The following is a 25,000-nucleotide window of genomic DNA, read 5'->3' on the forward strand; positions in this document are numbered from 1 at the left end:
CGAACAGTAATACCACGGCCCAGGGATCCGACAGGTCTAGTAGGGTGTTCCCGGTATACGGCAGGTGTAGTAGGGTGTTCCCAATATACGGCAGGTGTAGTGGGGTGTTCCCGGTATACGGCAGGTCTTGTGGGGTGTTCCCGGTATACGGCAGGTCTTGTGGGGTGTTCCCGGTATACGGCAGGTCTTGTGGGGTGTTCCCGGTATATGGCAGGTGTAGTGGGGTGTTCCCGGGTATGGCAGGTGTAGTGGGGTGTTCCCGGGTATGGCAGGTCTAGTGGGGTGTTCCCGGTATACGGCAGGTCTAGTGGGGTGTTCCCGGTATACGGCGGGTCTAGTGGGGTGTTCCCGGTAGATGGCAGGTCTAGTGGGGTGTTCCCGGTATACGGCAGGTGTAGTGGGGTGTTCCCGGTATACGGCAGGTCTAGTAGGGTGTTCCCAATATACGGCAGGTGTAGTGGGGTGTTCCCGGTATACGGCAGGTCTTGTGGGGTGTTCCCGGTATACGGCAGGTCTTGTGGGGTGTTCCCGGTATACGGCAGGTCTAGTGGGGTGTTCCCGGTATACGGCAGGTGTAGTGGGGTGTTCCCGGTATACGGCAGGTGTAGTGGGGTGTTCCCGGTATACGGCAGGTCTAGTGGGGTGTTCCCGGGTATGGCAGGTGTAGTGGGGTGTTCCCGGGTATGGCAGGTCTAGTGGGGTGTTCCCGGTATACGGCAGGTCTAGTGGGGTGTTCCCGGTATACGGCGGGTCTAGTGGGGTGTTCCCGGTATACGGCAGGTCTAGTGGGGTGTTCCCGGTATACGGCAGGTCTAGTGGGGTGTTCCCGGTATACGGCGGGTCTAGTGGGGTGTTCCCGGTATGTGGCAGGTCTTGTGGGGTGTTCCCGGTATACGGCAGGTCTAGTGGGGTGTTCCCGGTATACGGCAGGTGTAGTGGGGTGTTCCCGGTATACGGCAGGTCTAGTGGGGTGTTCCCGGGTATGGCAGGTGTAGTGGGGTGTTCCCGGGTATGGCAGGTCTAGTGGGGTGTTCCCGGTATACGGCGGGTCTAGTGGGGTGTTCCCGGTAGACGGCGGGTCTAGTGGGGTGTTCCCGGGTATGGCAGGTCTAGTGGGGTGTTCCCGGGTATGGCAGGTCTAGTGGGGTGTTCCCGGTATACGGCAGGTGTAGTGGGGTGTTCCCGGTATACGGCAGGTCTTGTGGGGTGTTCCTGGTATATGGCAGGTCTTGTGGGGTGTTCCCGGTATACGGCAGGTCTAGTAGGGTGTTCCCGGTATACGGCAGGTATAGTGGGGTGTTCCCGGTATACGGCAGGTCTAGTGGGGTGTTCCCGGGTATGGCAGGTCTAGTGGCGTGTTCCCGGTATACGGCAGGTGTAGTGGGGTGTTCCCGGGTATGGCAGGTCTAGTGGGGTGTTCCCGGTATACGGCAGGTGTAGTGGGGTGTTCCCGGTATACGGCAGGTCTTGTGGGGTGTTCCTGGTATATGGCAGGTCTTGTGGGGTGTTCCCGGTATACGGCAGGTCTAGTAGGGTGTTCCCGGTATACGTCAGGTATAGTGGGTGTTCCCGGTATACGGCAGGTATAGTGGGTGTTCCCGGTATACGGCAGGTGTAGTGGGGTGATCCTGGTATACGGCAGGTCTTGTGGGGTGTTCCTGGTATATGGCAGGTCTTGTGGGGTGTTCCCGGTATACGGCAGGTATAGTGGGTGTTCCTGGTATACGGCAGGTCTTGTGGGGTGTTCCCGGTATACGGCAGGTCTAGTAGGGTGTTCCCGGGTATGGCAGGTCTAGTGGGGTGTTCCCGGTATACGGCAGGTGTAGTGGGGTGTTCCCGGTATACGGCAGGTCTTGTGGGGTGTTCCCGGTATACGGCAGGTCTAGTGGGGTGTTCCCGGTATACGGCAGGTCTAGTAGGGTGTTCCCGGTATACGGCAGGTCTAGTGGGGTGTTCCCGGGTATGGCAGGTCTAGTGGGGTGTTCCCGGTATACGGCGGGTCTAGTGGGGTGTTCCCGGTATATGGCAGGTCTAGTGGGGTGTTCCCAGTATACGGCAGGTCTTGTGGGGTGTTCCCAGTATATGGCAGGTCTGGTGGGGTGTTCCCGGTAGACGGCGGGTCTAGTGGGGTGTTCCCGGTATACGGCGGGTCTAGTGGGGTGTTCCCGGGTATGGCAGGTCTAGTGGGGTGTTCCCGGTATACGGCGGGTCTAGTGGGGTGTTCCCGATATACGGCGGGTCTAGTGGGGTGTTCCCGGTATACGGCGGGTCTAGTGGGGTGTTCCCGGTATACGGCGGGTCTAGTGGGGTGTTCCCGGTATACGGAGGGTCTTGTGGGGTCACAATATGACATTAATATGCTTTCACCAGACCCCATGTTGAATGTGGAGTCGGCTCCTTGCAGCTGTTACAGCTTCCGCGCTCTTGGGAAGGATTGCAGTGACACAGTCATGGGCGATAGATAAGGGTTTTCTATAATTTATTCCCACAAAGCTGAAGCTAAAATTGTCCACAAGGTCTTGTGCTGAAGAATTAAGATTTTCCATCACTGGAGCTAAGGAGCAGCGGCCGCCCATTACTAAGAGCCTGGACCATCCTCCTCCATCATCTGTACAGCGGGTACAATGCAGTCGGGGGTAATGTTCTCCATTCACCAAACCCAGATGCAGATAGAGAAGTGCGATCCATCCCTGCAGAGAACATGTCTCCCCCAGAGTCCAGTGGTGGATTTACACCGCTCCATCCGACATTTAGCATTGTGCTTGGTGATGTATGGCTCAGCATTGTGCTTGGTGATGTACGGCTCGGCATTGTGCTTGGTGATGTACGGCTCGGCATTGTGCTCGGTGGTGTACGGCTCGGCATTGTGCTCGGTGGTGTACGGCTCGGCATTGTGCTCGGTGGTGTACGGCTCGGCATTGTGCTCGGTGATGTACGGCTCGGCATTGTGCTCGGTGATGTACGGCTCGGCATTGTGCTTGGTGATGTACGGCTCGGCATTGTGCTTGGTGATGTACGGCTCGGCATTGTGCTTGGTGATGTACGGCTCGGCATTGTGCTTGGTGATGTACGGCTCGGCATTGTGCTTGGTGATGTACGGCTCGGCATTGTGCTTGGTGATGTACGGCTCGGCATTGTGCTTGGTGATGTACGGCTCGGCATTGTGCTTGGTGATGTAGGGCTCGGCATTGTGCTTGGTGATGTATGGCTCGGTATTGTGCTTGGTGATGTATGGCTCGGCATTGTGCTTGGTGATGTAGGGCTCGGTATTGTGCTTGGTGATGTAGGGCTCGACATTGTGCTTGGTGATGTACGGCTCGGCATTGTGCTTGGTGATGTACGGCTCGGCATTGTGCTTGGTGATGTATGGCTCGGTATTGTGCTTGGTGATGTATGGCTCGGCATTGTGCTTGGTGATGTACGGCTCGGCATTGTGCTTGGTGATGTATGGCTCGGCATTGTGCTTGGTGATGTACGGCTCGGCATTGTGCTTGGTGATGTAGGGCTCGGCATTGTGCTTGGTGATGTACGGCTCGGCATTGTGCTTGGTGATGTACGGCTCGGCATTGTGCTTGGTGATGTACGGCTCGGCATTGTGCTTGGTGATGTACGGCTCGGCATTGTGCTTGGTGATGTACGGCTCGGCATTGTGCTTGGTGATGTAGGGCTCGGCATTGTGCTTGGTGATGTATGGCTCGGTATTGTGCTTGGTGATGTATGGCTCGGCATTGTGCTTGGTGATGTAGGGCTCGGCATTGTGCTTGGTGATGTAGGGCTCGGCATTGTGCTTGGTGATGTAGGGCTCGGCATTGTGCTTGGTGATGTATGGCTCGGCATTGTGCTTGGTGATGTATGGCTCGGCATTGTGCTTGGTGATGTATGGCTCGGCATTGTGCTTGGTGATGTATGGCTCGGCATTGTGCTTGGTGATGTATGGCTCGGCATTGTGCTTGGTGATGTATGGCTCGGCATTGTGCTTGGTGATGTATGGCTCGGCATTGTGCTTGGTGATGTATGGCTCGGCATTGTGCTTGGTGATGTATGGCTCGGCATTGTGCTTGGTGATGTAGGGCTCGGCATTGTGCTTGGTGATGTAGGGCTCGGCATTGTGCTTGGTGATGTAGGGCTCGGCATTGTGCTTGGTGATGTACGGCTCGGCATTGTGCTTGGTGATGTACGGCTCAGCATTGTGCTTGGTGATGTACGGCTCAGCATTGTGCTTGGTGATGTACGGCTCGGCATTGTGCTTGGTGATGTAGGGCTCGGCATTGTGCTTGGTGATGTATGGCTCGGTATTGTGCTTGGTGATGTATGGCTCGGCATTGTGCTTGGTGATGTAGGGCTCGGCATTGTGCTTGGTGATGTATGGCTCGGCATTGTGCTTGGTGATGTATGGCTCAGCATTGTGCTTGGTGATGTATGGCTCGGCATTGTGCTTGGTGATGTATGGCTCGGCATTGTGCTTGGTGATGTATGGCTCGGCATTGTGCTTGGTGATGTATGGCTCGGCATTGTGCTTGGTGATGTATGGCTCGGCATTGTGCTTGGTGATGTATGGCTCGGCATTGTGCTTGGTGATGTAGGGCTCGGCATTGTGCTTGGTGATGTAGGGCTCGGCATTGTGCTTGGTGATGTATGGCTCGGTATTGTGCTTGGTGATGTATGGCTCGGCATTGTGCTTGGTGATGTATGGCTCGGCATTGTGCTTGGTGATGCACGGCTCGGCATTGTGCTTGGTGATGTACGGCTCAGCATTGTGCTTGGTGATGTATGGCTCGGCATTGTGCTTGGTGATGTACGGCTGCAGCTACTCAGCCATGAAGCCTCTGGCGGGTGCAGTGTTTGTGCTGATGTCACCAGAGGAGGTCTGGACTCTGCAGTTATGGGGTCAGCAGAGCGGTGGGGTCTTTTCTGTCCTCTGCTCCTCAGCACTCAGCCCCCCACTCTAACATTACGGGGTCTCTACTTTGTGGGTGAGTTGCTGCGGCTCTTTCCACTTCTCAATAATATCATTTGCAGATGATGGGGAAGATTCAGGAGAAAAACTGTAAAAAACGGAATTTTTACACCAACGATTATTATTACAGGATGCGCTGGTATCAGTGAGCTCTGCACCCCCGGCCACTGTGTCACATAGTAGTAAAGGCAGATGCGGGGGGGGGGTTATACACCATGTAAGAGAGTCCAGACATTATACACTGGAGATAATAGGGCCGGTCTTTATACACCGGAGGCGATGAGGCCGAATCCTATACATCAGAGTTATCGGGGCCGATGTTGTACACCAGGAGCCGAATGTTATACACTGGGGACCACGGAACTACAGAATTCACTGATTATAAGGCACAGCTTGTACTGTTCCCATATAGTGTATGTGCTGGACGACTCACTGCTGCTCTGGCGCCATCTGCTGGTCACTTTATAGTATGTCACCTCTTCTTTAGAACATACAGTGGCGGTTTTCCATTATCATGCCTATAACACCACGTTTACAGAAGGAAGGGATTCAGGGTAAAATCTCTTACCGCACACGCCTATGAAGGATTTTTACCATTTTTTTCGATCTGTTGTATAATTTCACTATAGATACCAGCAATGACCTATGTTGTTATCTCGTCATATTGTAATATATTGCCTAGTGTCATTTTTCTAGTCCCGCTATACACCACTTAGCTTCAGTTTTCACTGTCCTGTAATTCTATTTATGAACAAGGAGGCTCTGGATGAACCTAGAGGGTCCCTGCCAAAGAGAGGGGCGCTGCAGTACACTGTATTATGGACAAGCACTGATATAGAAAAATAGAAGGAATCCATGAATTACGACCGCCCCGTACGAATGCTGGTGGCATCGAGGACTTGGAAATGTCACGTAAGGGGAGGAACAGTCCTGAGATAATCGGTAAGTATGGCTGATGCGGTATTTTCTGGGAATTACGTGTCCGTCTGGAGGAAGCCGTGAGCAAGCGACTTGGAGGACTATACATCAACCTCACAACATTCATCATGAACTTTCCTGAATGTATCTCTGGGTGTGGATATCACTCATGTATCGCAGGAAATACTCCCATTCTCCAAGACCAACGACTTCCTGGAATAAGTGTCACAAGGGCCAGAACAGCGTGAAAAGGAACCGGGCTCCAAACCTGCAAAGCATGACTTCATGTACCGGGAAGTGACTGTGTGTGAAGGGGCTCGAACATTATAGAAGGATCAGATTAATTGCTCAAAATTGCAGAGTCATTCCTTGCCACAATCTTAATTACAAAAACTCCATTTCCACTGAATTTCACAAAATTAACTGCTCCTTATGCCATTTCCATATCTTCTCGTTATCTCATGGGAAAGTGTTATCGAGGACAAGGCAGCTGATATCACTCTGCAATGCTGATTGAATTATAAGAGAACACTGCTTTCTTTATCAAGGAGCTTGTGTTTAAAATCATATTTATCCCCGGGAAAATGTACAGTTATCATTGCTTTGCATCAAAAAGGCTTTACAGGCAAGGACATTGCTGTTAGTAAGATTGTCCTCTTACGGTCGCCGAGGGACAGCAAGCTGTGACGGGGTGTACAGCAGAGCAAGGAGGGACAACAGGCCAAGGAACAATCCAAAGGGCTTTATTGGAACCACAAAGATAAAGCACCAAACATAAATATAGATCCTTAAAGTCTGCAAGGAGTCCACAACAAAACAAAAGATCCAGGGGCACCGCCTGGTATTCCGATGCCAGGGGAATTAGGGCTATGGTCCTTATATGAGTTCCTTGAGTCCAACAGGGTGAACAATAAAACGCAATCCCACGTGGCCACTGATCTCCAGTCTGTAACTGTCCATACACAGGCTCTAGGATCCAGCCTCAGCTATTCCCTCCCAGAGGATCAATCTTCTTTCTTCAAGTTTCACACAGACTGACTGAATCTCCCAGGTAAGCAGAGAGTTTACACTAGTTGGACTCTAGGTCCACCTCCCTCTACTCCCAGGGATGGAAGTGCCTCAAGAGGCTACAACCTTGCACTATAGGGGGTGATTACCTACAACAATAGAAATGTACACAGACGTAGTTCAAATAAGACAATGAACCAAGCTTGAAATAGGAATCTGTACAGCAAGATGCACCTCCCCCATATCCCACCATCACAACCTGTCCCCCCTTTTTAATAAGTGAGTATGCCACGAGGTCTACACAGAGCTCTGGCCATCTCACTTACGTCCATGTTGCTCAGCTGTGAATAGTCTATGGTTCTTCTTGCTGGGACAGTCCATCAGCATTCTGGTGTTGGCTTCCACACTTGGATGGAAAAGCTATAGGTAATCCCTTGTAGAGCGATAGGGTTGGAAGGACAAGGTTCCTTCTGTGTCCTCCCTCACTCAAACTCGGCTTTCTGCACCCACAAATCGGCATTGTATATCTCCCACATCATTGCCTAGGAGTATGTCTGCAGGAAGGCCACTCATCACACCGATTATGCATTGTTTTGCCCCAAAGCCATAATCCAGGGTTACACTCGCTCTTGGAATATATCTCGAAGTACCTCCAGCCAATTCAATGGCAATTCCTGGTCCCTTTTGCATTGCTTCTGGTTGAATTACTCGGGGATCTGCGATGGTGAGAAAAGCCCCAGTGTCACGAAAGCCAACAACTTTTTGGCCATCCAGCACAACCTCCTGTAGATGTTTATGCCGAAGATCATAAGAATGGGCGGCTGTGGCTCGCACTCCATAGACTCCTGGTAGGGAAGTCAACATATCAGAGTCACTTGGCAAATCATCAGGGCCTGAATCCAGCTCTTCTCCTGCTGAGGATGTCTGTAGATAATGGACAGGCAAAGGTGGTCTGCAGCTGTTCTGCCTCTGAACACCTGGACAGTGAGCTTGCAGATGACCAGGCTGCCCACAACCATAACATCTGCGCTGCGTCTCACTCCTTCCAGTTTGCCTTCTGGAGAAGTAGGTAGGAGACCTTGGTGACTGATAGGGAGGTGCAGGTGCTGGAGGTGGTTGTCGATTTGGGGGATGACTCCACTGGATAGATGGGCATGTGGCCCGCAGATGCCCGGGATGCCCACAGCTATAACATCTTCGCTCTTCTACTTTCTCTCCTCGTCGCATTCCAGAAAATGTGGTAGAAACAACTGGAGGCACATACACACGGGTATCCACATGAGGTGGTGATCTAGGAGGTCGAGGAACATTGGGCACTGAAGGACAAGGAACCTCTTGTGTTGGGGAGCTGGTCATTTTTGCTCCCTCTGCTAGCAGCTTCTTCTATTGAGGCTTGATGGTGAGAGCCTCATCAGCTAGAGCAGCAGCTTCCTCCACTGTCGCTGGTTTTCTCTCACGCACCCATTCCCGGATCTCAGCGGGGCACTTGAAGTAAAACTGCTCTTTTAGGAGGACCTGGAGGACGGTCTCCAAGGTTAAGGCCTCCTCTGCCTCCAGCCAACGATGCCACAGATGTTTGAGTTTGTGGGCATACATCTTGAAAGACACTTCCTCATCACATGCTAAAGTACGGAACTGAGTCCTGTAAGTGTCTGGCGTTACAGCATAATGTTCTAGAATAGTCTGTTTAATATCCGCATACTCACAGTTCCACCGAGGGTCCATAGCTCTATAGGCTGCAGCAGCTCCACCCTCTAAGAGCCCAACCAGATGCCGGACGCGCTCCCTTTCAGGGACTTCCATTAATCGACACTGATGCTCAAAGTCCTGGAAGAAGCCCTCAATGTCACCAGCAGCCTCATTAAACTGCTTGAAGTCTTTGCAAGACACTCTGGGAAGTTCCCTCATGGTGGGTGCTGGGGTTACAGTCTGTCTGGAACCTCTAGCGGCTTCCACAGCGAGCTGCTTATCCAGCAATGCCATCTCCTCCATCCTGCGCTCCTTCTCTTTAGCTCCACGCATGACCTCCATCTTATATTCTATGGTGGTCTCCTCTCCCAGCAGTGCCATCTCCTCCTCGTACCACACAACCCATTGACTTTTTTGGGTATTTACTTCCGGCTGCCGTCTTTCTTCCGTTTGCTGGGAGGATCCTTCCTCAGCGTCATTTTGCGAGCAAACTCCTTCCAACGCCTCAATCAGCTGCTCCTTGGAGAATCCCTTGTAGCTGACTCCCAGTTCACGGGCCTTTGTTTGTAGATTCACCGCAGTCCAGTTCTTGTACTCTGAGGTTCTGGTTCCAGCTGTTGATGGGCCGTTGTCCTCCATTCCTTCTGCTCTGATCCCACCGCTGCCAACCAGTTTGTGACGGGGTGTACAGCAGAGCAAGGAGGGACAACAGGCCGAGGAACAATCCAAAGGGCTTTATTGGAACCACAAAGATAAAGCACCAAACATAAATATAGATCCTTAAAATCTGCAAGGAGTCCACAACAAAACAAAAGATCCAGGGGCACCACCTGGTATTCTGATGCCAGGGAAAATAGGGCAATGGTCTTTATATGAGTTCCTTGAGTCCAACAGGGTGAACAATAAAACGCAATCCCACGTGACCACTGATCTCCAGTCTGTAACTGTCCATATACAGGCTCTAGGATCCAGCCTCAGCTATTCCCTCCCAGAGGATCAATCTTCTTTCATCAAGTTTCACACAGACTGACTGAATCTCCCAGGTAAGGAGAGTTTACACTAGTTGGACTCTAGGCCCACCTCCCCCTACTCCCAGGGATGGAAGTGCCTCAAGAGGCTACAACCTTGCACTATAGGGGGTGATTACCTACAACAATAGAAATGTACACAGAAGTAGTTCAAATAAGACAATGAACCAAGCTTGAAATAGGAATCTGTATAGCAAGATACACCTCCCCCATATCCCACCATCACACAAGCATCCAAGTGTGGACCCACTGGGCCGTACACTGGATTCCCCTGGAGGAGCTAACCTGCAGCTAATACCTATACAGGGATTTTCAGGCGCAGCCCCCAGGGGGCCTAAATGCACGACAGCCAGGACCAGTGGAGTCAGCTCTGACGGACTGGTGAGTATCTGATGTCTGGTACAAGTGTGCTCAGATATATCAGCACGGAGGTGGAGGCTTGGATACGGTAGCACGGAAGTAGTAACTCAGATGTGGTAGTATAGAAATGGTGGCTCGGACGTAGTAGCACGGAGGTAGTGGCTCAGATGTAGACACTAAGACGTGGCAGCACGGAGGTAGTGGCTCAGATGTAGAGACTAAGACGTGGCAGCACGGAGGTAGTGGCTCAGACGTAGAGACAGAAGGCCCTGTCACACACACAGATAAATCTGCAGCAGATCTGTGGTTGCAGTGAATTTGTGGACAATCAGTGCCAGGTTTGTGGCTGTGTACAAATGGAACAATAAGTCCATGATTTTACTGCAACCACAGATCTGCCAAAGATTTATCTCTGTGTGTGACGGGGCCTTAAGACATGGTGGCATAGAGGTAGTATCACAAACGTGGCAGCACAGAGGTAGTGATGGTAGTAAGCTCTGGAAAGACACACAAGTTACCAGGAACGAGTCACTGGTACAAAACACAAGGGCGCAGGGTCAGACACAGTAACGCATATGGGACCTGAGAACTAGCAAGACACTAATGATAAGCAACGTTGCTCAGGCGCGTCCCCTAAGTGGAGGCAGTCTTAAGTACCTTCAGGGTAATAGCTGACCTCAAGGATCATTCCCGGGCAATGAGACGCCGGCCCTTTAAGAAAGGGGTGTGGCCACACACATACCCTATGGGCACTCCGAGATGGCTTGTGTGTCACCTGGAAGCCGGAGGAGGCTGCGGCAGACCCCGGGGAAGGAACAGGGCGCATGGAACTGGTGGGCAAGTGAGGAGAGTGGCACCACGGCCTGGGAGCGTGTGGGGGTGCCACACCGTGACCGGGCACTACATGCCCCGAAGTCAACCATCAGAATCGTCAAAGATAGAGATTCAGGTGTTGTGTAAACACTTAAGAACGCCCAAGAAATTGCCAAGATGTCTTCTATAATATGAGATTGGATCATCACCAGTGCTGAGCTTGCTCAGGAACGACAGCAGGCAGCTAAATGCACAGTGAGGGGGAGGCTGTTGGAGGCAGCTTGGTGTCAAGAAGGAGCAACAAAGACGCCACTTGTCTCAAAGACAATCACTAAGGACAGACTGACATTCTGCAGGAAGTACAGGGTTGGACTGTGGAGGACAGGGGTAAAGTGATTTTCTTTTATGAAGCCACTCCAGATTATTTGAGATATTTAATGGGAAAAATGGCTGCCAAGAGAAAAAAAAAAAAAGGTGAGGGCTGCCATGAGTCCTGTGTGTGCCAACAGCCTCCTGAGACCATTCCTGGGAGGGGGCTTCTGATCCATTGAGGAGGGATCACCCACAATATTGTCAAAGAACATGAGTAAAAGAAAGATCTAAACCTCCTCCAAGATCAACATCTCCCAATGTTGTAATCAGCTCCAAGCACTGACGAGACAAGAACGGGTCATCAATCAGGATTTGGCCCAGAAGCCGATATCCAGCCGCCGGGGCGAAGGGCAGACGTCTGGAGAAATCAGGGCCAGCGCTGGGAGTATTCACTGGACACACACTTCATACATTTGTCAAGAAAACTGTAAAAACTTATGCAATGTTTGGAACTTTACTTCACGAACCATAAAAATGCCCGAATAAAAAAGCAAAAAAACACTGAACAAACAAAATATAAAAAACAAAACTTGTGTCAAAACATTTGGCTATAGTTATATTCTCCATAGCAGCAGTATAATAGCAGTTATATTCTTGTACATAGGGGGCAGTATTATAGTAGTTATATTCTCCATAGCAGCAGTATAATAGTAGTTATATTCTTGTACATAGGGGCAGTATTATAGTAGTTATATTCTTGTACATAGGGGGCAGTATTATAGTAGTTATATTCTCCATAGCAGCAGTATAATAGTAGTTGTATTCTTGTATATAGGGGCAGTATTATAGTAGTTATATTCTTGTACATAGAGGCAGGATTATAGTAGTTATATTCTTGTACATAGAGGAAGTATTATAGTAGATATATTCTTGTATATAGGGACAGTATTATAGTAGTTATATTCTTGTATATAAGGGGAGTATTATAGTAGTTATATTCTTGTACATAGGGGCAGTATTATAGTAGTTATATTCTTGTACATAGGGGCAGTATTATAGTAGTTATATTCTTGTACATAGGGACAGTATTATAGTAGTTATATTCTTGTACATAGGAGCAGTATTATAGTAGTTATATTCTTGTATATAAGGGGAGTATTATAGTAGTTATATTCTTGTACATAGAGGCAGTATTATAGTAGTTATATTCTTGTACATAGGGGCAGTATTATAGTAGTTATATTCTTGTACATAGGGGCAGTATTATAGTAGTTATATTCTTGTACATAGGGGCAGTATTATAGTAGTTATATTCTTGTACATAGGGACAGTATTATAGTAGTTATATTCTTGTACATAGGAGCAGTATTATAGTAGTTATATTCTTGTATATAGGGGGCAGTATTATAGTAGTTATATTCTTGTACATAGGGACAGTATTATAGTAGTTATATTCTTGTACATAGGGGCAGTATTATAGTAGTTATATTCTTGTACATAGGGGCAGTATTATAGTAGTTATATTCTTGTACATAGGGGCAGTATTATAGTAGTTATATTCTTGTACATAGGAGCAGTATTATAGTAGTTATATTCTTGTACATAGGGGCAGTTTTATAGTAGTTATATTCTTGTACATAGGAGCAGTATTATAGTAGTTATATTCTTGTACATAGGAGCAGTATTATAGTAGTTATATTCTTGTACATAGGAGCAGTATTATAGTAGTTATATTCTTGTATATAGGGGGCAGTATTATAGTAGTTATATTCTTGTATATAGGAGCAGTATTATAGTAGTTATATTCTTGTACATAGGAGCAGTATTATAGTAGTTATATTCTTGTACATAGGGGCAGTATTATAGTAGTTATATTCTTGTACATAGGGGCAGTATTATAGTAGCTATATTCTTGTACATAGGAGCAGTATTATAGTAGCTATATTCTTGTACATAGGAGCAGTATTATAGTAGTTATATTCTTGTACATAGGAGCAGTATTATAGTAGTTATATTCTTGTACATAGGGGCAGTATTATAGTAGTTATATTCTTGTACATAGGAGCAGTATTATAGTAGTTATATTCTTGTACATAGGAGCAGTATTATAGTAGTTATATTCTTGTACATAGGGGCAGTATTATAGTAGTTATATTCTTGTACATAGGGGCAGTATTATAGTAATTATATTCTTGTACATAGGGGCAGTATTATAGTAGCTATATTCTTGTACATAGGAGCAGTATTATAGTAGTTATATTCTTGTACATAGGAGCAGTATTATAGTAGTTATATTCTTGTACATAGGGGCAGTATTATAGTAGTTATATTCTTGTACATAGGAGCAGTATTATAGTAGTTATATTCTTGTACATAGGAGCAGTATTATAGTAGTTATATTCTTGTACATAGGGGCAGTATTATAGTAGTTATATTCTTGTACATAGGGGCAGTATTATAGTAGTTATATTCTTGTACATAGGGGCAGTATTATAGTAGCTATATTCTTGTACATAGGAGCAGTATTATAGTAGTTATATTCTTGTACATAGGAGCAGTATTATAGTAGTTATATTCTTGTACATAGGGGCAGTATTATAGTAGTTATATTCTTGTACATAGGAGCAGTATTATAGTAGTTATATTCTTGTACATAGGAGCAGTATTATAGTAGTTATATTCTTGTACATAGGGGCAGTATTATAGTAGTTATATTCTTGTACATAGGGGCAGTATTATAGTAATTATATTCTTGTACATAGGAGCAGTATTATAGCAGTTATATTCTTGTACTTGGGGTAGAGTCGTCTACTCTGGGTAATAATGTGTCCAGTAATTCTTCACATTCAGTGTAATCTCTTTTTCCCGTCTTTCCGCGCTGTCTTTGCAGTTTCTGGATGGAGCCTCGTCCTCGTCGTCGGTGTCTTCCTTGTCAGTTATAGAACAATGTGCCTCAGTGTTGTGGGAGTTTTATATCCTATAATTGTCTTATTTCTTTGTTCTCATCTAAACCTCATTATTCTTCATTATTGTTGGAAAGTTTCATATTAAATTTGTTTTTGTTTTGAGAAAGTGACCCGATCTATGAATGAGCAGTGTGTTAAAACCTCCTCTACATTCCAGGTTGTGGATTTCATCTGTGCGGATAATAATTTATGGAATATTTGTAACCTATGTGAACTATTGGAGATTGCAGCGGGCGGTGGGATGTCAGGGAGGATAATGAGGGGCCCGGACACGTCTCACACCCTCAATGTTACAGCTTTATGGATCCATTTATAGATCAAAGGCCCACACCCTGCGCTTCCCGTGCGTGGAGCGTGTGATAATACTGACTGTTTCCAGGCCAGGACGGTGGAGTGTTATTGTGCCAGGTCCTGGAATACTGGAGACCGAATATATCCTGCACACAATATACTAAAAAGAGTTTCTTCTGTTTTAGGGACACGTTATACAAGAGGCAAGAGAACGGGGGAGAGCGAGTGCACGGAGAAACCATGAACAGCCAGGTCTGCGGAATCATCATACCGTACTATAGTGTCCTGAAGAAGGGCGTCATTACACAGGTCCGTCCTAGACAATCCCATTTGTTGGTTTTGTAACAAAAACTGAATCTGTAGATTCCAGAAATGTCTCCAACTTTCCAAAGATACATTTCTTCCTGCACGGATACATTGTAGTAAACTCTCCGGACAGAAGGGCAATATATGCTGGTGATGTGTCTGGACCGGAGATCATTGGACCAAACCTTCAGTTTTGAGAGATATTAGGTCTCTGGGAGTTCTTAGATTGGAAACAAGATTTTGCAAATTCACTGACTGCAAGCAGAGGTCTAGAAAATGGTGTGGGTAAAGAATTCATAGGGCGGTAATTCGGGGAGGTTTTTCTTTTTTTATCTCTAATGCCGCCGGCGTCACACGGTACGATACATCGGGCGATATGTCGTCGGGGTCACGTCGTTAGTGACACACATCCTGCATCGTTAGACATATCGTAGCGTGTGACAGCTACAAGCGAGCAAAAATACCGTATCGTTGCTCGTTGATACGTCCTTCATTTTCAAAATGTCGGTCCTCCTTCTGTGCTCTGGTTGTTAATCGTTCCCGAGGCAGCACACATCGCTCCGTGTGACACCCCGGGAACGACGAACAACACCGTACCTGCATCCCGCCGGCAATGCAGAAGGAAGGAGGTGGGCGGGATGTTACGTCCCACTCATCTCCGCCCCTCTGCTTCTATTGGCCGCCTGCCATGTGACGTCGCTGTGACGCCGAACATCCCTCCCCCTTCAGGAAGAGGATGTTGGCCGCCCACAGCGACGTCGTCCGGGAGGTAAGTGCGTGTGACGGGAGCTGACGACTAACGACTTTGTGCGCCACGGGCAACTAATTGCCCGTGACGCACAAACGACGGGGGCGGGTGCAATCGCACGATAGATCGTACCGTGTGACGCCGGCATAAGGCTGTGTGCCCGCGATCAGGGTTCAGTGTTTTGCATGCAGAATGCTTCGGCTGTGTCCAAATCGCTGCATTGTACAGTACAAGCACAGCGGATGGGATTTCTAGAAATCCTGTGCCCACTGCGTGTGCGGCTCGCAGCGCAAACTGACCCGCTGTGCGGCTTTCCAAGAAGCAATCTTGTCAATTATTTGCTGCAGAGTCGCAACCGTTCTCCACAGGGAGAACAAAAATGAGAAACTGCAACTGCCTGAGCCCTTATCATGGGCACGAGCAGCTGCGGTCTCCTGCAGAGGAAACTTGTGGTTCCGCAGGTCAGAACCTGCCGCGTCCACAACACAGAGGGTCCTGATTGTGCAAAGTTGCACCCATATTTATCTCCTGACAGGTAGCAGAAAGAGGGTTCAGTTTGAGCTTGAAACGCGTTGTGCTCACTTTGTAAAAGTGATATGATCAATCGATCCTAAAAGTGATCGATCCTAAAATCTTGGCTTTGCAGTTTTATCCAATGAGGACGCCAACTTCCTCTGTGCAAAAATTTCATCTGAGGCATGGACAAGGTTGATCCAAAAACGCGTGTGTATTGGCTTTAACGAGGGGATGAACTGATTTTAATATGCATCATGCGCCTCATCGTTAAGCCGACCCTAAAATGCGCTGTGATCCTCAGGTCCACCTGATAGAGTCCTGTCCTGAAATGCATTGTATCAGCTTCAAGGTTACCTGAAATGTGTAGAGAATCAGCTTCACAGGATGATGGATATTATCAAGAGGATAATACTAATCCCAAAACTCATTCTGTGCATCCGCAGCGTCCGCAGAACGCTAAGGACAATTCCCAGTTGTATTCTGTTAATCAGCAGCATCTTATGAAGAGTTAGACCCAAAACGCATTGTATATATTAACCTCATCCGATGAAAGGATGACTGCAATCTAGGAACACCTTCACCTAATGAAGGGCTGAGCGGAGGCTTCATGAATTCTGTGCACGAGGCCGATCTTCAAATGCGTTAGCCATCAGCAACATCTAATGAATTCACATGGTCCGTCCGAAATGCGTTGCGTTGTGTGGTTTATTTGCATTTGCATACCTGACCACACCCACATTACAAAACTTTGGAGAGTGACTTAAAAAAAAAAATTTGCATAAAAAAATTGTCAACAGTTTAAAATCAACACCCTAAAATTTAGACCTACAATACAGACCAAAAGTTTGGACACACCTTCTCATTCAAAGAGTTTTCTTTATTTTCAGGACTCTGAAAATTGTAGATTCACATTGAAGGCATCAAAACTATGAAGTAACACATGTGGAATGAAATACTTAACAAAAAAGTGTGAAACAACTGAAAATATGTCTTATATTCTAGGTTCTTCAGAGTAGCCACCTTTTGCTTTGATTACTGCTTTGCACGCTCTTGGCCTTCTCTTGATGAGCTTCAAGAGGTAGTCACCGGAAATGGTCTTCACTTCACAGGTGCGCCCTGTAAGGTTTAATAAGTGGGATTTCTTGCCTTATAAATGGGGTTGGGACCATCAGTTGTGTTGTGCAGACGTCTGGTGGATACACAGCTGATAGTCCTACTGAATACACTGTTAGAATTTGTATTATGGCAAGAAAAAAGCAGCTAAAATAAAAACGAGTGGCCATCATTACTTTAAGAAATGAAGGTCAGTCAGTCCGAAAAATTGGGAAAACTTTGAAAGTGTCCCCAAGTGCAGTGGCGAAAACCATCAAACGCTACAAAGAAACTGGCTCACATGAGGACCGCCCCAGGAAAGGAAGACCAAGAGTCACCTCTGCTGTGGAGGATAAGTTTATCCGAGTCACCAGCCTCAGAAATCACAGGTTAACAGCAGCTCAGATTAGAGACCAGGTCAATGCCACACAGAGTTCTAGCAGCAGACACATCTCTAGAACAACTATTAAGAGAAGACGTTGTGCAGCAGCCTTCATGGTAAAATAGCTGCTAGGAAACCACTGCTAAGGACAGGCAACAAGCAGAAGAGACTTGTTTGGGCTAAAGAACACAAGGAATGGACATTAGACCAGTGGAAATCTGTGCTTTGGTCTGATGAGTCCAAATTTGAGATCTTTGGATCCAACCACCGTGTCTTTGTAGAAAAGGTGAACGGATGGACTCTACATGGCTGGTTCCCACCGTGAAGCATGGAGGAGGAGGTGTGATGGTGTGGGGGGGCTTTGCTGGTGACACTGTTGGGGATTTATTCAAAATTGAAGGCATACAGAACCAGAATGGCTACCTCAGCATCTTGCAGCGGCGTGCTATTCCATCCGGTTTGCGTTTAGTTGGACAATCATTTATTTTTCAACATGACAATGACCCCAAACACACCTCCAGGCTGTGTAAGGGTTATTTGACTAAGAAGGAGAGTGATGGGGTGCTACGCCAGATGACATGGTCTCCACAGTCACCAGACCTGAACCCAATCGAGATGGTTTGGGGTGAGCTGGACCGCAGAGTGAAGGCAAAAGGGCCAAAAAGTGCTAAGCATCTCTGGGAACTCCTTCAAGACTGTTGGAAAACCATTTCCGGTGACTACCTCTTGAAGCTCATCAAGAGAATGCCAAGAGTGTGCAAAGCAGTAATCACAGCAAAAGGTGGCGACTCTGAAGAACCTAGAATATAAGACATATTTTCAGTTTCACACTTTAAGTATTTCATTCCACATGTGTTACTTCATAGTTTTGATGCCTTCAATGTGAATCTACAATTTTCAGCGTCATGAAAATAAAGAAGACTCTTTGAATGAGAAGGTGTGTCCAAACTTTTGGTCTGTACTGTATGTCCAAAATTGTATGCTTTAGCTTCCTTCAGTAAAAGACCCAGAAACACATTGTTACTCACCTGTCCCAGAACTCTGTTCTGCTTCACCTTGCACTTTGCAGAGGGCCCGGTGTAATATCATGTGATCATCTGCCCGGACCTATAGAATGTGCATTAAGACATACTGTGCCTGCAGCTCTCAGGACCACTGTTACCTGTCTGTGGTCTCAAGAATGTCTCCTTTCTGCCTGCGGCTTCCAGTATCTCTGCTACCAGTCTGCAGTTTCCAGGACGTCTACTTTCTGCCTGCAGCTTCCAGAATCTCTACTGTCTGTGGTCTCCTAGACATCTCCAGTCTGCCTGTGGCTTCTAGTATCTCTGCTACCTTTCTGCGGTCTCCTGGACGTCACTATGGCTTCCAGTATCTCCGCAGTCTCCAGGACGTCTCCTCTCTGCCTGCGGCTTCCAGTATCTCTGCTACCTGTCTGCGGTTTCCAGGACGTCTCCTTTCTGCCTGCAGCTTCCAGTATCTCTGCTGCTTGTCTGTGGTGTCCAAGACGTCTTTCTTCAGGATGTCTCTCGTCTGCCTGCGGCTTCCAGCATCTCTGCTGTCTGTGGTTTACAGGACGTCTCCTTTCTGCCTGCGGCTTCCAGTATCTCTGCTGCTTGTCTGTGGTGTCCAAGACGTCTTTCTTCAGGATGTCTCTCGTCTGCCTGCGGCTTCCAGCATCTCTGCTGTCTGTGGTTTACAGGACGTCTCCTTTCTGCCTGCGGCTTCCAGCATCTCTGCTGTCTGTGGTTTACAGGACGTCTCCTTTCTGCCTGCGGCTTCCAGTATCTCTGCTGCTTGTCTGTGGTGTCCAGGACGTCTCCTTTCTGCCTGTGGCTTCTAGTACCTCTCACTGACGCCCATGGCTTGTGTGCCCACCTGAACCTTGGGCTTGAAGGATCCATCTCACCAGGTGGGCCTAATATGCTTGGTCTTTATCTGTTTCCTATGATTAAGGCTGATCATCAAGTGTGTTATGTGCATCATCATTTGTAGAATCGTTCCCTATAATAAAGGGCTGAGGTCGCTCATGAAACGTGTTGCATACTTCATCTGAGAAGGAAGATCCCATGAAGCGGTGTCTGCATCATCATCACCTACAAAATCCATTGCAGAATCTTCCCTGCATTACTTTCCTTCACGGCACGAGGCCGATCCTGAAATGCGTGGTCATCAGTATCTATTGAAGAGCCGTTCACAATGCAGAAATGCAATGTCTGATGAAAACGCGTTGTGTGCATTAATATACGATCAAAAGATGACAGCAATCAGAAATGCGTTGAATCAGCTTCGATTCATTAAGAAGCTGACCCTGAGCTCCTCGAGACAGATCTTCACGTGCGTTGTGTGCATCAGCGTTACCATCGGGTCCAGGCGCGCGTCGTATCCTGAACGGCCCGAGGCCGAGCTTCAAACACATGAAGTCATCAGCACGAATTGAGATCCGTCAGCAATAAATAATAATGGAATAAGGCCGATCATGAAATGCGCTGTTACAGCACCATGGGGCCATGTCAGCTCAGCAGTGCTGCTTAGTGGACATGGCCCCGCTGCTCAGCACCGCACATTGCGATATTTATCTTGCAGGGGTGACTGTGTCTGGATTTTGCGCAGCCGCCAGGTCCTGCCCAGATTTCCAATAATAAGGGCAGGATTCCAGAGGAAGAGATTGGGTCACCTCCCTCCTGAGGAAAGGAAAGGGAAGGGGGGGCAGCAGTGATAGCCCACCAGTCCTGATCACAGAGGGAGGGGGGGGGGGGGTCAGAAGTGATAGCCCACCAGTCCTGATCACAGAGAGGGGGGGCGTCAGAAGTGATAGCCCACCAGTCCTGATCACAGAGAGGGGGGGGGGCGTCAGAAGTGATGGCCCACCAGTCCTGATCACAGAGAGGGGGGGGGGCGTCAGAAGTGATAGCCCACCAGTCCTGATCACAGAGAGGGGGGGGGCGTCAGAAGTGATAGCCCACCAGTCCTGATCACAGAGAGGGGGGGGGCGTCAGAAGTGATGGCCCACCAGTCCTGATCACAGAGAGGGGGGGGGGCGTCAGAAGTGATGGCCCACCAGTCCTGATCACAGAGAGGGGGGGGGCGTCAGAAGTGATAGCCCACCAGTCCTGATCACAGAGAGGGGGGGGGGGGTCAGAAGTGATAGCCCACCAGTCCTGATCACAGAGAGGGGGGGGGGGTCAGAAGTGATAGACCACCAGTCCTGATCACAGAGAGGGGGGGGGGGGGGGGGGAGTCAGAAGTGATAGCCCACCAGTCCTGATCACAGAGGGAGGGGGGGGGTCAGAGGTGATGGCCCACCAGTCCTGATCACAGAGAGGGGGGGGGCGTCAGAAGTGATAGCCCACCAGTCCTGATCAGAGAGGGGGGGGAGGGTCAGAAGTGATAGACCACCAGTCCTGATCACAGAGAGGGGGGGGGGGCGTCAGAAGTGATGGCCCACCAGTCCTGATCACAGAGAGGGGGGGGGGCGTCAGAAGTGATGGCCCACCAGTCCTGATCACAGAGAGGGGGGGGGGCGTCAGAAGTGATGGCCCACCAGTCCTGATCACAGAGAGGGGGGGCGTCAGAAGTGATAGCCCACCAGTCCTGATCACAGAGAGGGGGGGGGCGTCAGAAGTGATAGCCCACCAGTCCTGATCACAGAGAGGGGGGGGGGCGTCAGAAGTGATAGCCCACCAGTCCTGATCACAGAGAGGGGGGGGGTGTCAGAAGTGATAGCCCACCAGTCCTGATCACAGAGAGGGGGGGGGTGTCAGAAGTGATAGCCCACCAGTCCTGATCACAGAGAGGGGGGGGGGCGTCAGAAGTGATAGCCCACCAGTCCTGATCACAGAGAGGGGGGGGGGCGTCAGAAGTGATAGCCCACCAGTCCTGATCACAGAGAGGGGGGGGGTGTCAGAAGTGATAGCCCACCAGTCCTGATCACAGAGAGGGGGGGGTGTCAGAAGTGATAGCCCACCAGTCCTGATCACAGAGAGGGGGGGGGGGGGCGTCAGAAGTGATAGCCCACCAGTCCTGATCACAGAGAGGGGGGGGGCGTCAGAAGTGATAGACCACCAGTCCTGATCACAGAGAGGGGGGGGCGTCAGAAGTGATGGCCCACCAGTCCTGATCACAGAGAGGGGGGGGGGCGTCAGAAGTGATGGCCCACCAGTCCTGATCACAGAGGGGGGGTGGGCGGACCTGGTCAGAGTGATGCCAGCACCGTATGTTTACACATGGCAATGACAGAGGGGTGCGACATCCTGGTGAGTGTCCGGATTCGGGGACTTGTATGGTCACAGCCTGGTCCTGGGTTTGTCCTTGGAGTGTTTTTAGTTTAATGTATCAGGCGAAGAATGTTAAAGGGCAGCAATGATACTAAGTCACAGCAGGATGGGGGGGTGGAGGGGGTTCAAACAGCCCCCAAATCTTAAAACGCCAAGATCTGGCCTCTATCAATGCATAATGAAAAGTTTTGCAACTTTCTAATAGACTTAATCATTCAATAACTTGCCACTTTCCAGATCTTTGCTTGCTGTCATTGAATGAAAACTTTCAAGTCGACATCTCACAGCTGAGACTTTGCTACAGTTTCCTTCCCTCTGGACAATGCTCTGGCTTTTCAAACACACAGGGCAAGAATTGAGTCTGCAGCCCCCATAAACAGCATAAGCAGTTGGAGTAGTCGTTAGGTGATGGCTCAGTTGCGATTTGCGCACTTAGTCACGAGCTGACGAGCTGCTCTTCATAATTCTCACAATGTTCAGTGAAGAACTACAGCCCGTCATATAAAGAAGCTAGTCTGCATGTAACGGAGTGTGAAAATCACATATGAGGGGTCATGTGATGCCACAACCTGGTAATCCTGACAGTGAGCATATTACACACTGTTAGGATTGTGCATGTTAAAGCGCTTCATGTCAAGAAGAGTCTGCATGTAACCAAGTATGAAAATTGCATATGAGGGGTCATGTGAAATGACACTGGAACTGTGAAGCAAAGTGAATCCTGACAGTGAGCATATTACACATTGTGAGGATTGTGCATGTTACAGCGTTTCATGTCAAGAAGAGTCTGCATGTAACCAAGTATGAAAATCTCATATGGGGGGGTCATGTGAAATGACACTGGAACTGTGAAGCAAAGTGAATCCTGACAGTGAGCATATTATGTGCCGCCCCCGTGCCAGCAGCCGGCTGGCGCTGCTCGGATCCGGGCCTTCTGGGGTGGTGGCTCGAGGGTCTCCGGACCCGGGGGTCTCGCGGACACGCCGAATAAAAATGGGGACGTAGATGTACGGGCTAGTCCGTATTAAGTTCCTGACGCCACCCACGGTGTGTGGCGAGTTGGGACACCACCGCTGCTGTTATGGGGCACCCGGGGGAGATGTTGTGGCAGCTAGATATTAACCCCTCCGTGGGCAGGGATGGTTGCCCCGGGACCCAGTGTCTCTTTGCAGGGTATAGCGACGGCAGGGGATGCTTGATTACTCATAGTCAATGAATCACACGGGTCTCTGGTAAACCAAGGTGCTGGTGGCCGGTTGCATTCGGGTCCCCCACCCGGCTGGTGGTCTCTATCCTTTTTCTCTGCACTGTTTTGTGTAAGGTGGACTTCCTAGTGTGAAACTCAGGAGTCCGCTCCCGGCTGGATGTGACCTAAGGAGCCGTGCCCGCAGACGCTGACCCGTGGGATCTATGGGCCCTGGCGGGGACCTCCTATCCCTATCGGTGGGCTGTTGTCTTCTATGAGGACATTGGGTGGGACAGGATCTCTAGTCCTGGCCTCAATCGGTTAATTAACTAGGCCGCTGGTTTTCGGTCCTGGCTTCAGGGTCTTTGTGCTCCGATTTCCGGGTCGGTTCCCCGGTGTAGATACCGGTGGGCTACAACCCTGTCCCGGTCCACCTCGGTTCTGTCGAGCCGTCTTCCCATCTCTTGCTCACGGAGACCACCGTCTGCCTCCTAGCCAGTGGCAACAGGGCTCCTACCCTGGTACCATTCAACTTTAACTTCACTGCTGGAGCTACCCCTAGCTGCAGCCCACCTCCTCTCCAAACTGAACTACAAACTAGACTGCTCGTTTTCCCGCCCCGGGCTGTCTAGACCGCTGGGTGGGCGTGTCCAACCGCCTGGTCCCGTGGGGGGTGACTATGGTTTTAGGTTGGCTGTGTGTTTCCTAAGTGAGGGATGGTGTTGTGCGGTGGCCTGTCTGTGACTACCTGGTTTTGCCAGGGCGTCACAATTACATACTGTTAGGATTGTGCATGCTACAGCACATCATTTTATAATTAAAGGGGGTGTCCAGATTTGTGATTGAAGTCTATAGACATGATATGTGACTGCAGACTTGTGAAAGCTCACAGCGTTTGCACACCACAGTGAGGATTCTCCTGTGCCAATAGCATGCAGCCACATTCTGACTTGACATATGTGATCTCACTCAATACCGTACTAGTGAATTGAGCGATATAGCGGCACATGACCTCATGTATTGCATACTTGCGGTTACATACCCTCCCAGTCTCCCTGCTGGTACTGGAGAATCCTGACAGCGGGCAATGTGCGCACTGTGAGGATTCAGAAGTCTGCAGTTACATAGTGACTGCAGACTTTCATCACAGACCTGGACACCTCCTTTAATGCTGCTAATATGAATACAAATGTAGTAACTCTCAACTTGTGAGACGGCACAACACTTTAACATGGCCGCGGCATAGGTTTCTAGCTACTGCAATGTCACGCGTTCTCTTCACATCCCCCGGTGTGGCGCCCCCTGACTACACATGCCACTTTGCAGACTGCAGCTCCCTGCTTTATCACATCGCAGCAGCTATCTGCGCACATTGGAGCCCGAATCGTGAGGGTCAACACCCCGCTCCTTACCAGGATCTTACGGCTTAAAATGAAGGGAGCAGCTCTGCTAGGCTTTATGGCAGCATCGTATATTGATACCTATAGACGTTGAGCTGTTTGGTGGATGGTCAGCACGTTGCTTCAACACCAGCAGTAAATGGATTTTACACAAACATCCCTTTGCACTAATGCCCTATATAATATGTCTCTATAGGGAGGAATTATTATTTTCTTTAATATTTTTTTTTATTGCTTAAGTACATGGTCATTGGAAATTTGGTTTATTACAGTTACCAATTTCTATTGTGTTTTTTCTTGGTCTATATTTCCGCTACCTCCAATAGATTAGCATCCATTTAATCACCACTATTTCCCATTTATAAGCTATTACACAGAACCCATGGCTCTGTCTGCAGCTTTTAGTATTGCTTCCTAAATCATCCCCTTGGGCACTAGTGTATGTTTATACTATATATGTTTATACTATATATGTTTATACTGTATTGCTCAATGAAGCGGATACTAATAGCTCCATATTGGTGGAACAAAAAAATTATTCCCCAACTTCACATAAGGCAATCAGGTGAGTTTCCAGGATCGATGTCTCATCATAGAATCTTGTACCCATAACCTGTAATAATCATACAAGTTATGTACATGTGTACAGCATCAGAATAATAACAGTACAAAAATACAAAATCACCAGAACTACCATCAGCACATGAATAAATCACCAGAAACACCATCAGTACATGAATACAGCACCAGAACC

The 25,000-nt window shown here is 48.7% G+C and overlaps 1 protein-coding gene across 4 annotated transcripts in view; it reads left to right on the top strand.

The window, feature by feature from the left end:
- NOS3 (nitric oxide synthase 3) overlaps positions 1-25,000 on the top strand; it is a 176,204-nt gene that overhangs the window by 66,568 nt on the left and 84,636 nt on the right. For 3 of the 4 annotated variants that reach the window (XM_075315761.1, XM_075315762.1, XM_075315759.1), the window contains exon 3: positions 14,528-14,651. The exons of the other annotated variant lie outside the window; for it this stretch is intronic. The gene's annotated coding sequence lies outside the window, so the exon portion shown is untranslated. The remainder of the gene's footprint in view (positions 1-14,527; positions 14,652-25,000) is intronic. 4 annotated transcript variants of the gene reach the window in all.

The sequence above is a fragment of the Anomaloglossus baeobatrachus genome, chromosome 6 (genome assembly GCF_048569485.1).
Source record: "Anomaloglossus baeobatrachus isolate aAnoBae1 chromosome 6, aAnoBae1.hap1, whole genome shotgun sequence".
In the NCBI taxonomy this organism is placed as follows: Eukaryota; Metazoa; Chordata; class Amphibia; order Anura; family Aromobatidae; genus Anomaloglossus; species Anomaloglossus baeobatrachus.